The sequence below is a fragment of the Eumetopias jubatus genome, unplaced genomic scaffold (assembly GCF_037043125.1).
Source record: "Eumetopias jubatus isolate StellerSeaLion01/CBP00866 unplaced genomic scaffold, mEumJub1_p1.0 scaffold_1, whole genome shotgun sequence".
Lineage (NCBI taxonomy): Eukaryota > Metazoa > Chordata > Mammalia > Carnivora > Otariidae > Eumetopias > Eumetopias jubatus.
Window position 1 is genome coordinate 133,954,013 of NW_028274807.1, and position 17,678 is coordinate 133,971,690.

At 40.7% G+C, this 17,678-nt stretch overlaps 2 pseudogenes; one reads left to right on the plus strand and one right to left on the minus strand.

The window, feature by feature from the left end:
• Nucleotides 1-2,244: 2,244 nt before the first annotated feature.
• LOC114205593 (nuclear receptor subfamily 2 group C member 2 pseudogene) lies at nt 2,245-4,387 on the minus strand (annotated as a pseudogene).
• A 506-nt stretch (nt 4,388-4,893) lies between these two features.
• LOC114205594 (transcription initiation factor TFIID subunit 6 pseudogene) lies at nt 4,894-6,230 on the plus strand (annotated as a pseudogene).
• Nucleotides 6,231-17,678: the final 11,448 nt, after the last annotated feature.

A 17,678-nucleotide genomic window follows, 5' to 3' on the forward strand; every position in this document is an offset into this window, starting at 1 on the left:
TCTCCCCAGTCCCCTCCCTCAGCCCCAGGCAATCCCTAATCTATTTTCTATTTCTATACGTTTGCCCATTTTGCATATTTCATGTAAATGGAATCATATAATATAGGGTCTTTTGTGACTAGCTTCTTTCACTTAGCATCACAATTTCAAGATTCACCTATGATGTAGCACATATGCATTCTTCATTCCTTTTTATTGCTGAATAATGCTATTGTATAGATTTTTCACGTTTATCCATTCATATGTTGGATTTAGGTCTTTCCTGCTTTTTGGCTATTACGAATAATAATGCTATGAACATTTGTGTAAAATTTTTTGTGTGGGCATATGCTTCTATTCTCTTGGAACCTAAGAGTATAATTGCTGGGTCAATGGTAACTTCACACTTAACCATTTGAGGAACTGCCAGCCTATTTTTTGAAGCAGCCACACCATTTCACATTCCTGCTAGCAGGATAGGAGGGTTCAGATTTATCTACATCCTCATGACACTTGTTATCTTTCTCTTTGATTCCTGCCATCCTAGTGGGTGTGATATTGTATCTCATTTGCTTTTAATTTGCATTTCTGTGATGTGCTTATGATACCAAGCATTTTTGCATGTGTTTATTGGCCATTTGTATGTCTTCTTTAGAGAAATGTCTATTGAGATAATTTGTCCATTTAAAAAATTGGGTTATTTGTTTCTATTATTGAGTTTTAAGAGTTTTTTTAAGTTCTCTATATATGTTAGATAAAAATCTTATCAGACATATGTTTATAAAAATGTAGGTTGTCTTTTCAATTAATGGTATACATTGAAGTATAAACATTTTTAATTTTGAGAAAGTCCAAATTTATTTATTTATGCTATTGTTTGTGCTTTTGTTATCATAGCTACGAAATCGTTGCCTCATTCAAGGTCACAAAGATTTACACCAATGTTTTCTTCTAAGAGTTCTCCCTCTGACCTTCCCCCCTCTCATGTGCTCTCTCTCTCATATTCTCTCTCTCAAATAAATAAAATCTTTAAAAAAAAAAGAGTTTATAGTTTTAGTTCATATGTTTAGGTCCCTGTGGTTTATCTTGACTGTGGTGGTTACATAAACCTACACAGGTAATAATACAGAATTTAACACACATATACACACCTACACACACAGCAGATGAGTACAAGTAAAACTGCAGGAATCTTATTAAGATTGGCGGATTGTATCAATGTCTATATCTGGGGTATGATATTATACTACAGTATTATAAAATGTTACTAAGCAAAGTGTACCAAGGGATATTTGTATTGTTTCTTAGAACTACATGTGAATCTAAAACTATCTCAATAAGGTGCCTGGGTGGCTCAGTCAGTTATGCATCTGCCTTCAGCTCAGGTCATGATCTCAGGGTCCTAGGATCCAGTCCCAGGCTCCCCGCTCAGCAGGGACCTGCTTCTCCCTCTGCCTGCCACTCCCCCCGCTTGTGTGCCTTCTCTCTCTGTCAAATAAATAAATAAAATCTTTAAAAAAATAAAATTATCTCTCAATAAAACTTTAAATTAAAAATAAGAATCTTTAGAAATTGGTATTTCTCCCCCTCCCTTTGCAACATAATAGCAAGGATTGACAGGTGAAATGAGAGCATTATGTGGGTATGGGTAATCCTTGTCTTTAAAAATGAGCAGTCGGCATGTAATAGTTCTAGTGTTAATTTTACACACATTCCTGTTTCAACATGTAGTATTGATTTTGATTTCCACCAAAAGCCTGATAATAATGGCATAGGTAAGTGAAATTTGCTGAATAGCAATAATTTTAAGTGCCAGTAATTTTTAAAAAATAATTACATGTTGGACTATATCACATTTAACATTTTTTTTTAAGATTTTATCCATTTATTTGACAGAGAGAGAGAAGAAAACACGAGCCAGAGGGAGAAGCAGACTCCCGGCTAAGCAGGGAACCTGCCTCAGGGCTCAATCCAAGCATGATATTTATAAAAATTTGTTATTGTTTTTTTGCCCTTTGAGAATTTCTAAATACAAATTAAGTTGAAGGATTGTTCCAAAATCTACTGTGTCATTAAAAGGCATTGAAACATTTCTTATGGCAGGAAAGGATCTCGTTAGTCTTTTGGTTACTATTGTCTGGGATTAACAAATAAGAAGAAACCAGGTAGGAAATGGCTAACACACTGGGAATATTTGTGCATACCAAAATACCACTACTTCATTATCTTTGGATCTGAATGGTCCTGGGGAGATTCTTTTGCTCCTCAGCAGGTGTGGCGTGTGCACCAGAGACTGGCTCTGGTGATCTGGCCGTTGTACTCTGTCATCTCCGTCTTGAGCATGTAGGGAATTATGCTATCAAACATTGACAATGAGACCAGTAAATAAATGAATAAATAAATAAAATGAAAAAAATAAAAAAAATTAAGTTCTATTATGTTGAAGCTCAGTGCCAGCGGATAGATGAGAATCTGGGCCACTCAGAAGGTGGGTGTCTTCTGAGTAGGGTTTTTGAACATAGTCTTGTAAGTCCATCTCTGCTTTTTTTTTGGAATTTTTCAGTCTGGTTTGTGCTGGTCAAACCTGGATGATCAGGACTAAAGGGAACTATAGCTTTAAGGTATGCATATTCCTAGCTGTCTATATCCAGCTCCACCGTACTATTAACAGAAAGTCCTGACACTTCCAGATGTGCTCTATGACTTGCTTTATCCAGTAACCAGCAAGTTTATCTTCCTGGGTGCTGAGGTTCTGCAGGTGGTTGATGGTGGCTGCTAAGATACTGGAGAGACTCATCACTGGGCACAGTGGGTCAGGCCAAGGGTGAAGGGCACATTCTAGCAGGGCAGCATGAAGCTGGTGTTGAGATTGGCCTGGGCTCTTTCGTGGGGAGGAAAAGCAAGTGGGATGTAGACTTGCAGATGTAGCTCATGTTGAGGTGTTCTGGAATGGGGCTGGGCATCGTGATCCTGGATGTGATGTAAGTGTCTAAAAGGAGGGTGCCTTTGCCCTCACTGATGGGTGGGGACTGGTCTCCAATGATGACATGGATGCTGCCTCCTCCACTAGTGTCTGTCCTGTCTGCCAGGCTTGGAGACATGAAGCTGTCTGTGTTATTAAGGGCTTTTGCTAAGGTATTAAATGCTCTAGGAATCTCACTTGCAGACTGGTTCTCCCATAGTACTTCCGAAGCCTTACCATTGTTAAGGGATTCTTTTAGGTTGGTAAGGGAGGCTACTACATTTGCCAGTATGCCCAGAGCCCCTTGGCTTGTCTCAGGTTTAGAATACATGGTCAGGAGAACCATACCATCCCAGTATATCAAAGGCTCCTGGATGTTCACAAGTGTCCTGGATCAAGAAGATCTGTTTCTTAGTTGAAGCAGCACAATTGCTTGGTTTCTCCCATGGCACATCAAAAGGCTTCTTTCTCCCCACCCCAAAGGGCTTCTGTTCACACTGTGTAGATTACATTTCCATACCCATCTCTAAGCATTTTTTTCATTCAACAAAACTGACAGCTGTTCTTGTAGTGCTTACTGATGATGCAGTCTTATTTGCTCTGACAGCTGTAGGTCAAATTTTTCCTAATGTCCCTTTTGAATATATTTTGCATCCTTCAGAACTGACAGCCCCATAGTGACAGCCAGGGTCTTTGTGGCCCCAGACCATATAATACTCCACCACCTGAGGCCACTGGATGTGGGCCTTCCACACTAAACCCTCCGCAGAAGCAGAGTCCCTGATGATCTGGATCCTGCCAAGGATGAGGTTATCCCACATGGTGAGAGTGAGCTGCCTGGCATTGGAGGTCTCTGGGGAAGCCAGGATCACCTTCTCAGTCCCAGCTGATGAGGAAGAACTGCTGCTTGCGGAATCCAGAGGTGCTCACTGCGGTGATAATCTGGATCTTCTGTCCTGACTGCTGGTCTGTCGCAACCCGAACGCTTCGAGAGGCCAGGCTACCGCAGGGTGGGCGGAGGTTGCCTGGATGCACCGGGAGGGGCTGGCCTACCTGGGGAGATTCCTGCAAGAGATCTGTGTGTGCAGTGCCGCAGCCTACACTCTGCTGAACCAGCCCTTCCAAATTTGTAGCAAAATCATCAAAGAAACTCGGAATTTGGCACCAAAGTGGCCTAGAAGCAGGTATGGCGTCTGTGGTGGGCGGCCCTGGACAGAGGGCAGGGCTTAAGAGGCCCGGCTTGCAGGCGCGTTGGCTGTTGGCTGGTGGCTGGTGGCTGGTGGCTGGTGGCGGGAGCCGGGAGCCGGGGTGAGGGGGGCGGCTTGCAAGGCTGTGGGCCAGAGTGGAGATGCCGTGGTGGGCGGGGCATGGGGACCGGCTGGGGGCACCCTGGGGTTCTGAGGAAGGAGGATTGTTACCGTTTTTGTCTGCAAGGTCAGAGTTCATGACCCCCGTGCCTTTGTAACCGGCTTGCTTTTTTCTTTAAAAGTTGAAGAAAGATTATGAAGGCTTAGGAAATACTGAGTATAATTAATCTGTAGTCCAGAGTTAGATACAATTTAATAATTGTTCAATTCCAAAATAAAAGTTGTTGTGAGCCCATGAAATTTTCTTGATTGCGTTGATTTTAATTGATTTTAATACATTGTGTTGATTTTCTAAAACAACTAAAGAGATTTTAATTGATTTAATTATTTGATTTTAATTGGTTTTAATACATTGCGTTAATTTTCTAAAACAACTCTCTGAGGAGACAATATTTATAGTAGATGGAGTATTTATGAAAAATCTGGCATCAGGTATTTATATATTTGTATATATGCATATATATGTGTGTGTGTGTGTGTGTGTGTGTGTGTGTGTGTATAAAACACGAGATTATATGAACTAGGAAACAATTGTATGTCTCAACAGCAGTACTGGAGTACAGAGTTTGAGACTGAGATTTAAAAATGCTTTTTCAAAATGTGGGATTTGGAAAAGGAGCAGACATTTTGTTTCCAAAACCTGAAGTTTTTCTGAGGACTGAAATCAAAGTTGTAACTGCCACAGAAGAGGGAAAAAGGGAATGTGAATGTGGTGTAGAACAACCTGGCCCTGCTCATCTATCTCCTGTGCTGGGTGAAGGCACTGAAGGATAACCCTGCACTGTAGCTAGAAAAAACCCACACGTGAATTGATTCCAGCTGTGATGATCTCCCTCTTGGGCAGACAGCCGGGCCTGCAGTCAGATGTGGACAATCACTGGGTGGTTTGCCACCTGCCTCATGGCCCAGATCTGTAAGCATTTCAGCACAATCACTAACAACATCCAGTCCCAGATCACCATGACCTTCACCAAGAGCTAGGTGGACTGAGAAGACTCGTGGACAACTCATTGTGGCCCCATCTCAGGCTTGGCAGAGCTGGGACACGATATGATTAAGACTCTGATTCTGCCATGGCTATACAGCAGGAAGGGAAGTGGATCTGCAGCGTTCTGGATGGCCCTGTGGTGAGCAACATCAACCACATCTGAGCTGACCATATGCAGAGCCTCCTCCTGAAACACTATGCCCCAGTACCAGCAATGCTGCACCCACCATCTGATAATCAGGATTCCCATGGGGCAGAATTTGGGTCCCTTGGACTCCTCCTCCTCCCATGTGGTCAAGTCTGTGGTTCAGGCTGCTCTGCAGGCTCAGCAGGTCAACAGGACGACTCTGACCACCACTCAGCACTGGTTCACACTGCCCTCTTGGCAGGCCCCTCAGCTTGACCGTAGGACCTCTGCTTTCCTGAAGGTCCCTGATGCCACCACACTGCCCATCCAGACACTGGTATGTGTGTGAACTGCTGCCCATCTCACCCTTCCCCTCCTCTAACCAAGTTTATTTTAATGTCATTGTCCTCCAGTGGCTCATCCACCCAATCAATAGTCCCTCAGCACTTCATCTTCTGACTCAGGTTCTAGCACTACCTCTCCTGTCACCATCATTGTTCCCAGTGTGCAGTCCATTGTCACACTGATCTCCACTGCCACAAGAGCACCCTCACCTTCCTTTGGTCCCTGGCGTTGTCCAGAAGTACATTATGGTCTCCCTTCCCTCAATAGAGGAGGGGCAAAGGAGGCCCTACCACTTATCCTTCTCCAGCCCTCCTCAGTCCTCAGCCCCCTCCCAACTTGAAGCCAGTGCCCTCTGTGGGGGAAAGAGGAAGCTGGGGACAGCCCTCCTCTAGCTGCAGGGACTCCACAAAGGCTCATGGCTTCTAGCCCTCTGGATCTGGCTCCCGTCAGCCTGCTCCTTGATGTTCTTACACCTCAGCCGACTTTCTTCTTTGCCCCAGATTCTCATACACATGCTGGGTGGTAGTCTGTTTCCCCCACATTGCTTTCTTTTTAGATATTGTGCAGCCAAGTCCATATTATAAAAATTTGTTAAACAACAAGACTTGAATGTAAGACCTGAAATCATGAAACTCCTGGAAGAAAACATAGGCAGTGAGGCTCCTTGACATTGGTCTTGGTGATGGTTTTTTGGATTTGACACCAAGAGCATAAGCAACAAAAACAAAAATAAACAAGAGGGACTACATCAAAATAAAAAAGCTTTTGCACAGTGAAGGAAACCACCAACAAAATGAAAAAACAACCTATTGAATGGGAGAAGATATTTCAAATGATATATCAGGTAAGAGACTAATATACAACATATATAAAGAACATATACAACTGAACACCAAAAAACCAAATAATCCAATTTAAAAATGGGCAGAGGACCTGAATAGATATTTTTCTGTTTTTGTTTTGTTTTGTTTTAAGTAGGCTCCATGCCCATTGTGGAGTCCAACATGGGGCTTGAACTCACAACCCTGAGATCAAGACCTGAGCTAAGATCAAGAGTTGGACACTTAACTGACTGAACAGCTCAGGCACTCCTGAATAGATGTTTTTCCAAAGAAGACATACAGATGGCCAACAGACACATGAAAAGGTGCTCAACATCACTAATCATTGGGGAAATGCAAATCAAACCCACAATGACATACCATCTTACACCTGGCAGAATGGCACTACTATCACAAAGACAAGAAATAAGTGTTGCCAAGGATATGGAGATAAGGGGACCCTTGTGCACTATTGGTAGGACTGTAAATTGGTGCAGCCACTGTGAAAACAGTATAGAGTTTCCTCAAAAAATTAAAATAGAAATATCATATGATCCAGTAATTCTACTACTGGGTATTTACCCAAAGAAAATGAAAACACCAATTTGAAAAGAGACACGCACCCCTATGGTAATTGCAACATTATTTACAATAGCCAAATTATGAAAGCAACCTAAGTGTCCATAGATAGATGAGTAGATAAAGAAGTTGTGGTATCTGTATCTATATATCTATATAATGGGATGTTATACTCAGCTATAAAAATGAATGCCATCTTGCCATTTGCAATAATATGGAAGTGTCTGGAAAGTATTATGCTTAAGTGAAATAGTCAGTTGGAGAAAGACAAAAACCACATGATTGACTCATATGTAGAATCTGACAAACCAAACAATCAAACAAACCAGAAGAAGAATCATACACACAGAGAACAAACGGGTAGCTGCCAGAGGGGAGGTGGCTAGGGGAATAGTTGAAATAGGTGAAGGGTATTAAGAGGTACAAACTTCCAGTTATAAGATAAATAAGTCGCAGGGATGAAAAGTACAGCATAGGGAATATAGTCAATATTATAGTAATAATGTGTGGTGACAGAGAGTAACTACACTTATTATGCTGACCATAGTGCAATGTATGGAGTTGTTGAATCACTATGTTGTATACCTGAAACTAATATAACATTGTATGTCAACTATACTTAAATAAAAAACAAAACAACAACAAAACACAATGAGATATCACCACATGTCTGTTAGAATGGCCATCATCAAAAAGACAAGCGATAACAAATGCTGGTGAGGATGTGGAGAAAAGGGAACCCTTGTGCACTGTTAGTAGGAATGTAAATTGGTGCAGCCACTATGGAAAACAGTATGAAGAATCCTCAAAAATTTAAAAATAGAACTGCCGTATGATCCAGTAATTCCTCTTCTGGGTATATATATATATATATATATATATACACAAAGGAAATGAAAACACCAACTTGAAAAGACATATGAGCTTCCACGTTTATTGCAGCATTATTTACAGTAGCTTAAGACATGGAAGTAACCTAAGTGTCCATTGATGGATGAGTGGATAGAGAAGTGGTGTATCTGTGTGTGTGTATGTTGGAATATTATTCAACCATAAGAAAGAAGGAAATCTTGTCATTTGCAACAACATGTATGGACTTCGAAGGCATTATGCTAAATGGAATAAGTCAGACAAAGACAAATACCATATAATCTCTTTCTTATAAGCGGAATCTAAAAAAACCGAACTCAGGGTGCCTGGATGGCTTAGTCAGTTAAGAATCTGCCTTCGGCTCAGGTAATGATCCTAGAGTCCTGGGATTGAGCCCCGTGGCAGGCTGCCTGCTCAGCAGGGAGCCTGCTTCTCCCTCTTCCTCTGCTGCTCTCCCTGCTTGTGCTCTTTCTCTCAAATAAATAAATAAAATATTTTTAAAAAATTTAAAAAAAAAGAACTCATAGATACAGAGAACAGATTGGTGGTTTTCAGAGGTGGAGGGTGGAGGGTGGGGTTTGGGCAAAATGAGGGAAGGTGGTCAAAAGGTACAAACTTCCAGTTATAAAACAAGTAAGTCCTGGGGTGTAATGTACAGCATGGTGACTATAGTTAACTCCTCTATTGTATATTTGAAAGTTGTAAGAGAATAGATTTTAAAAGTTCCTATCATAAGAAAATTGCAACTACTTATGGTGATGGATGTTAAAGAGACATATTTAGGGCACCTGGGTGGCTCAGTCGTTAAGTGTCTGCCTTCGGCTCAGGTCATGATCCCAGGGTCCTGGGATCGAGCCCCGCATTGGGCTCCCTGCTTCTCCCTCTCCCACTCCCCATGCTTGTGTTCCTGCTCTTGCTATCTCTGTCTCTGTCAAATAAATAAAAATAAAATCTTAAAAAAAGACATATTGAGGTGATCATTTTGCAATATAAACAAATGTCTAATTGTTATGTTGTGCACTAAAAATAAAATCTTAAAAAAAAGACATTGAGGTGATCATTTTGCAATATAAATAAATGTCAAATTGTTATGCTGTGCACCTGAAATTAATATAATGTTACTTGTCAATTATATCTCAATTAAAACATTTAGAATAAAACTTACATGCTTTTTTCATATACAAAAACATAGAAAACTGGGGCATAATTCTTCATATAGATAATATTAACATTAAAAACTAAGTAGTAATTCATATATATATTAACGTGTAGTAGTCATACATTGATGTGGCAAGAAAAATTATGAAAAACTTTGAAATAGGTAAAAAATATTAAGTGTCCTGCTTGGTGTACCATTCCAACTTATCTCAGCCTTTCATTGTTTTGGAGCTATTTTACAACTTTGTATATTATAGAAAATTGGTAATAATGAAATAATTCTTATTTATAGACATGCAAATGAATTGTGTGCACTGGAATTCAATTGATTTCTACCCTGAGGATAGGTCTATTTTGCACCTATTTATAAATCATTTTAGCAATTCTTATTGCCCACATGCATATGGTTCTTTGAACTCTCCTTTGAACTAATTACAATATCTTACTGGTTCCCTTATTAATTAACGAGTTAAATCAGATTTCTGATATTTACTCACTTTAGTTTGTATGAGAGTCATGATTTTACCTTAAAATCTTTTAATAGATGGCTACAACATTCAAACAGTACAAAATGGAATAAAATGAAAAGTGAAAGTCTCTCCGGGAGCCTGGGTGGCTCAATCGGGTAAGCGTCTGTCTTCCGCTCAGGTCACGATCCCAGGGCCCTGGATCAAGCCCCGCATCGGGCTCCCTGCTCGGCGGGAAGCCTGCTTCTCCCTCTCCCTTTGCTGCTGCCCCAGCTTGTGTTCCCTCTGACAAATAAATAAATAAAATCTTAAAAAGGTCTCTCCCCTACCCAATTTCACTTTCATGGACCTTATGGTCTAATGGGGAAGACAGATACTTATCAGATAATGTAAGATAAATGTAAAATTACAATTCTAAAAAGTGTGTTGAAAAAGTGGAACACATTTCTGTGAGAGCAGTCATAGGGTCACCGCACCTAGCCAGAACAATCTGGAAAGGCTCTTCTGACGTAGCAGCAAATGGGCTGAGATTGGAAGTGAGTCAGGAAAACCATTGTTTGTGAATGTAAAATGGGACCCAATGAAATGGTGATTCATGGACTCTAAGATGGATAAGTAAGGAAGTTAAAAAAAAAAAGGCAGGTTGTTAGAACAGATAGAAAATAGAGACATTTATAAACTTGAAGTTCCTTTTTTAAAGATTTTATTTGAGAGAGAGAGAAAGCATGAGCAGGGGGAGAAGCAGGCAGAGGGAGAAGCAAGCAGGCTCCCTGCGGAGAAGGGATCCCCAATGCAGGACTCGATCCCTGGACCCTGGGATCATGACCTGAGCCGAAGGCAGATGCTTAACCAACTGAGCCACCCAGGTACCCCTAAACTTGAAGTTCTGATGAAGTTAATAATGCAAATTGGAAGGAGAGGCTGTTAAAAGAGCCCGGGTTGTTTGAAATAGAGATTTTTGAAATGAAGCAGTTGAAGGAAATGAAGAAGTTCAAGGTATCACCATGGGAGGGGGTGGCTAGGGTAAAATAAGGATCTTGGAGATGAAGAAGTTAGGGACCTCTGAGGTCAGTTATTAGTTTGATTGCCTATGTGGACAGTGAGGTCCCCCAGCATTTATTTATGGCAGAGCGTGGAGGTGAGTCATATGCCCCATCACAGGTGAATGAGGGGGAGTGACCTGAGAGGAAAAACAGAAACGCGGGGAGGAACAATGGTCTGGAGTGTCAGAGATCTGCTATCACTGGAGAGGGCTACAGGGCCAGTAGTGCCCTTGGGGAAGCCCAATTTCAATTAATTCAAGGTGGTAGAGGAGGGGTTCTGGGCCAGGATGAGGGTATAGGGAGCTTGTTGATTATAGATCAGGAGTTCAACAGGTGTAGTAGAAGGTTTTGTAGAAGGGAAGTGGACAAAGGGTGTGAGACCAGGTCATGGGCAAGGCAGTAGAAATATTAAGGGATGGTACCCTGAAAAGTTGTTGAGGTGATGGTTTACATTTTGGATGTTGATATTTCGAAGGAAGGATTAGAGCCAAAGTGGATTTAACTCTCAAACATGTTTTTGAGAATGGGTGGGAACTAATAGGTAGCAGCCAATGACTTTTTTTTTTTTTTTTTGAGGACCGATAGCAGCCAAAAGAATCAGAATCCTTTTGTTTCCTGCTGGGTGAAAAACAATACCTCCTTGCTGATTTAAATTGCATTTCTTTCATTTCAAGTGAGGTTGGGCATATTTTCATGTACTTTTAAAACAATTGTTTTGTTAGATTATCTTTTTTTTTCCTTTTTAAAATTTGTACCAGCTCTTTAAAATTCAGGAAATTAGCTCTTAGACACATGAATTTCAAATATTTTTCTTCCATTATTTATTTGGCTTTGACTTTGTTTATGGTGTTTTGTCATGTAGCAGTTTTTAAAATTTATGTTCTAGATTTACCAGTCTTTCTATTTATGATTCTGGGTTTTGTGGTTCTGAGTTTCTGCTCCTTTTCCCCTCTAATATTATGAATAATTTTACTTGTGATTTGTTCTGGAAGGTTTTGGGATTCATTTTAATAGTAAAATCTTTTTTTCTACCTGGAATTAAATTTGGTATAAGAGGTGTGGAAGGGATCCAGCTTAATTTTCTTTCCAGATAGATGTTCAGTTGTCCCAACAGCACTTAGCTACTGACATGAAATTTCACCTTTGTCATAAATAAAATTCCAGTATAGTTGGGCTTATTTTAGAAGAACAAAGGTTTATGTGAAACTGCATGGTATACTTGAGAGCCATGTCTTGGAGCAAAATAGACTAAATTCTGACTCTAGCACTTGAGGTGGACCTTGGCCAAGGAACTTCTCTGGGTTCCAGTTTTTTTCATCTTCAAAATGGACATGATCATAGCCTTTGAGGGCTATGACAGTGTGTGAAATACATGCAGTAGAGCCGTGTAAGCAAGAAAGAGCACAGAGGAATGGAGGTCAGAGAAGTAGGGAGGCAGGTTATCTGAGGCCCTGTAGGCCATTGTGAAGATTTTGTTTTTTTCCACGAGGGAGATGGGAAACAGCTGAGGATTTTGAACAGACAAGTGATATGATCTAACATATTTTACAAGGCTTTTGTATTGCAATTATACTGTAGGAGGAAGCAGGGCAGAAGTGAATTGCAGTTCTGAGGAGAGAGGTGATAAGGGATTAGACCAGGATGGGAGCAGAGATTTGGGTAGGAAATGATGGATTCTGGATGGAGTTGCCATCAAGTGAGATGGAAAGACTTGGGAGTAGAGCAGGTTTGGAGGCAAAGCTGGGAGTTGGAAATTGATTATTAAATGTGTCAAATGTGAGAGATTTACCACATATCTAAGTATAGATGTCAGGTAGGCACGGTACCCACTGGGAGTTCAGGAGAGAAAGCTGAACTGGAGATGAAATCTGGAAGTCATCAGTATATGGACTGTATTTAATATATTTAAAGTCTGTGGCTGAGATGAGATCACCAATGGGGAGAAGGAAAGAGTTTGCAAGACTGAGCCCGAGGACTCACTGACATTAAGACATTGAGGAGAAAGGGGAAATCAGCAAAGAAAGCTGGGCAGTGTCCAGTAAGACAGGAAGAAACCGACAAAGAGTGGTGTTTTAGAAGCCAAGTATGGAGTGGTAGGAGTGAAAGCCTGATTGGAGTGGGTTTAAGAGAAGGTGAAGGAAGAGATATTGGAGAGAATGGGTACATACCGTTATTTTAAGAAGGTTGGATGAAAAGGAGGATGGAGAAGGTGTTGTTGGGGAGGAGGGGAAAGGAGAATGTATAACATTGTTGCCTGGGAGAGTCATACATTTGTTGATCAACTGCAAGTGTTTGAGTTGGTGCTTCCCCAAGCATGTCTAGCATACCACTGTTGGTATGTGAGATGGTTTTAAGTAGTACTTCAAGGCATACTTTTACAATCTTAGTCATCATACTTTGAGTCCACTGTGTATTTTGAAAAATACAACTAGCATTTATAGTGATATAAAAGTAATGGTATAAAGTTCTTTTTGAAATAAATTTATTTCAATAGAAAAGGTGAATCAGTTTAAAGAAAAATATCAAAAGCAATACAGGGGCACCTGACTGGCTCAGTCAGAAGAGCATGCGACTCTTGATTTTGGGGTTGTGAGTTCGAGCCCCATGTTGGGGGGTAGAGATTACTTAAATAAACTTAAAGAAAAGCAGTACAGGTAGTTTATAGACGTGGTAAGTTTACACAAATACTCTAAGCTTAGGAAACACATGCTTAGGGCACTCAAGGTCCTTTATAATGAAGCTCCTTATCTGACTGAAGTCACACTTTCTTTCTCAATCCTCCTAGAGAATCTCTCTCATCACTATCTATTTCCATCCTGACTGCATAATATGTCTTCTCTGAATCCTGTATTTTGACTCTGGACTATACTGTTGTTTATATATTGTATCACGTGTGTGTTTTACTTTCTCAATGAGAATTTCAATCAGCTTCTACCTTCCCCCACTCAAACACACACACCTACACGTAAACACACACACACACACACACACACACACACACACACTTCTCTTTGCAAGTGCATTTGCTGTGTGGCCTGCTGAACCTTTGTAATGTTGGGGTCTATGGGAAGAGTGGAAAGCCAGATGTAGGCTAGTGTCTAGTAAGATGGGACCTAAGCTGCTGTAATGGCTGATGCAGGCTATGAGAGCCAGGAAGTTCCAGGTGCAATGTCCAAAAGTCACAACAATCATAGACCCAGCTCCATTGTTGGCAGGATAAGGTGATCAGGCCTGGTGATGAGAACATGGCAGGAAGTTCTTCCAGGTAGCAGTCCGTGGCAGTCAGGAAAGGGCAATTGTTAAAGCAAGGGAATCTGTACACACTCAATTAGATCAACACTTACCTGCTTAGTTAAGGATGGCCTCGGGAAGGAGGCCTGCCAGACTCAGGTGAGCACCAGGATCTCCCATTACTACTGAAGAAGACTTCTGGTTTGTAGAGGCATATTTTAATGAAACATATCAGGATCTGAATCCTAGCTTCATCTACCTATGTGGCCTCAGTTTCTCCTCTATAAAATTGGGATAATAATTCCTAATAATTATTAATTAACTAAACTGATTACAGGTGAAGAGAACCTAATGTAATAATCAATAATGATAGTAATACTTTAATTATTAATAGAGTTAAAAGAAAATAGAGAATCCTAACAGAGAGATTAGTGAGTAACTAGGTAATGGCTTTACCAGAACTAAGAACTTGGGCATAGTAACTTGACTTAGGGTTGGTAAAAGGATAAACTACTTTATTATCTTAAATCATTGGTTGAGTGAGCTGGTCAGTATGCCAATCATCCAGTAGCATGAAGGGGCTGTATTATTTCTAATGTGAATTGGACATATGGGGTCCTGGATGCAATTCCATTGCTGTATTCAGAATGTTAGATCACTTTTGAGTGCTTTTTCTAGTTTTAAAAATAATGTATAGAAATTAAAGAGGACCCAGCCCATAAGTTACTGTGTTTTGTTAAATTTGCTTAACAAGTATTTATCGAATGCCTATCTAATAAAGGCAGTATGCCAACAGGCCCCGAGGAAATGGTAGTGAATAAGACAGGGATTGTCTCTGCCCTTATGGAGCCAAATAAGCAACTCATGTCTGGTTAGTGAATTATGATTGTGATACATGCTAGATGAAGTGTAGGATGCAAAGAGTGCAGCTGATAGGGGGATCTGGTCTCATCTAGGGGTGGTTGTTAGGGTGTTTAAAATGAGATCTGGAAGATACATAGAAGTTAGTTGGGTAAAGCAGGGGTTAAAAAGAGCATTTCAGGAAGAGCATGTGTTAAGGCCTTGGGGTTGGAAGACTATGGATTTCCCAGGACTGAAAGATATTTAGTGTGGCTGGAGTACAGAGAAGAATCAGTGTGGCAGAATGTGATTGTGATGTGGATGCAGGCCAGTACAGCAGGGTCTTCTGGGTGATATTAAGGAGTTTGGATTTTGCCTTTAAAAAAATGGGCAGACCAAATGTACATTAGTGAAATGAACTCAGAGATGACTCTGGCAGCAATGTGGAAAAAGGCGGGGAGCAGTGCCAGATGAAGGAGAGAGACCCTTTAGGAAGCTACTGTAGTGTTCCAGTTAAGACATGATCGGGGCATAGACTGAACTGGGGGGGATCAAGAGGAAGAGTCGCAGACCAATTTGAGATGGTTATAATAGCTCCCTTGGGAATAGAGGCTACTTTTGCCAGAGAAGGAAAGGCAAAGGTTTATTTTTAGAGTGAAGAGGATATTGGCTGCTTGTCTTCTATCTTCACAGAGAGGGAAAGAAGAAATCATCTTACAATTTAATGAGGGAGAATTTGGGATTACTTTGTATAGTAATAGACCTGCCAAAAGAAACTGTGTAATTTTTAAATGAGGAGCTTCTGAAGTAAGATAGAGAAATTCATCCTGGAGGCAAGAAGATGAATCCATTGACCTCTTGAACTATTTCCTACTTCATAATTTCTTATTCCACATTTGCCTAGTATATCTCTTGTGAATACTAGGATATATTTTTATTTAAAAGTCATCCCAAACTGGAGCACTGAGTATTCCCAGAAGTTTTCCTGGAGCATTTACACATTTTATCAGCACGAGAAAGAGAGAAGCAGATCTGGATAGCCAGGAACAGCCCTGGAATGCAGAGCGAGGCCCTGGCGTTCTGGGGAACACCAACAACCCTCGACAAGACCACTGTGTGACCATGGCGAATCAAGACAAAAACAAGACCACTTAGTAACCGTATTTGAGCACAGAGGAAAATATGAACATCATCCAAACCACGAAAGCGACCAAACATCTCCCATATCCTGGTGGATGGGAATGGTTGCTGTTGCTTTCCCAACAACAACCTTAATCTCATTCCATTCTTCTTAGCTTCCAGAGGAGAATTATGAAGATACCCAAATCCTATAATAAAGCCTTTCTAATAATACCTTTCAGTGAGATGACCTATGGTTCTCCATTACTGCAACAGGTCAAGAAACCCAGCTTTTTCAACTACAGGTATTTCCACTGGTCTTTGGCTCAAGAGCATTAGTAAGCGTAAGGAACAGTCTGCGGGTTTTGTACCTTTTCCCACCCTTTTGCTGTTGGAATAAAAAGTTCAAATTTTCAGGGCACCTGAGTGACTCAGTCAGTTAAGCCTCCAACTCTTGGTTTCGGCTCAGGTCATGATCTCAGGGTCCTGGGATGGAGCCCCATGTCGGTGTCCATGATCAGCAGGGAGTCTGCTTGAGATTCTCTCTCCCCCTTTCCCTCTGGCCCTCCCCCCATGCGTATGCATTCCCTCTCTCTCTAATAAATAAATATTTAAAGAAATTAAAATTTTCTGTATTTTGCTATATCACATAGCTGGTGTCTTCTAATTTCGTATATGATGTCTTGACACCTATAAGATCACGGCAGTTCTGGCCAGGTTCTTTGTTAAACATTGTAGCCCACTTCTTTGTCTTTTTATATCACCACATTCTATGTCAGGGGAAAGGTAACCATTGACAGAAATCTTTGACTTTCTTGTTACCATTTTGCATATGGAAAATTATGCAAATTGAAGATATAAGAAGTGTAACAGGCTTAACGCAGCCAAATCATACTGCTTGTTCATAATAATGAGGCTTTTCTATTTGCAGCAAAAGTGGCTCTTTTGTGTTCAAGATTTTTAGTTTGTCCACATCTGTTCCCAAAGGAACTTTGATCTTGTATGTCCATGGTTGAGTATTCCCAGATGATGCTGATGGTTCATTACTCATACATAGGCAGACTGACTTTCCCTTGCAGTTAATTCCGTACATAGAACACAGTACTCAGCAACATCGTGTACGCAGTAGATTTGTGACAGACTTTCGGGGGAGTTGGGCTGTTTGTAAGTACCTACATTAAATGGCTCTCTGTGTTTGAGGGCTGTGCTGTGGGGAGACATGCTACAATGTTATTCAAGAAACTTATTTCAAAATTACACACCCCTGGCTGCAACTTGTATTACATGCTGGTGAGATATAAATACTTGAATGAAAACATCATCTTTCTTTACATGCATTTTGGGTGTTTGTACAATTAAAGTGATTATATATTCATTCTTCATATACTTTTTGTTAGTTAGTGCACCATCCCCTCACCCCTCTATTACTTCTGGATGGAAAGCTCCCCTTTGTGAGTCAGCCAGTGGGCTGAATGAAGGAGGCAGCAGGGGATTATTATGTGACACCGGCAGCTAAATAATCATTTTATTGTTCTTTGGGAATTAGAATGAGGATGGGGATCAGAATGAGGAGAAGGTCTAAGGAAGAACAATTTCTTGCAGCTAAAACTATTATCACTTCCTCCTATGTAATGTTTCAAATCTTGAATACTCTGAGGATGTCACCCCATTTTGATACTAACAGGGAAGAGAGAGAACCAGGAATGTGGAAAATGGTTAAAACATGGTCAAGATTTTGAGTGTCTTCTAGGACATAATTTCTATTTTATTTTGTAACATTAT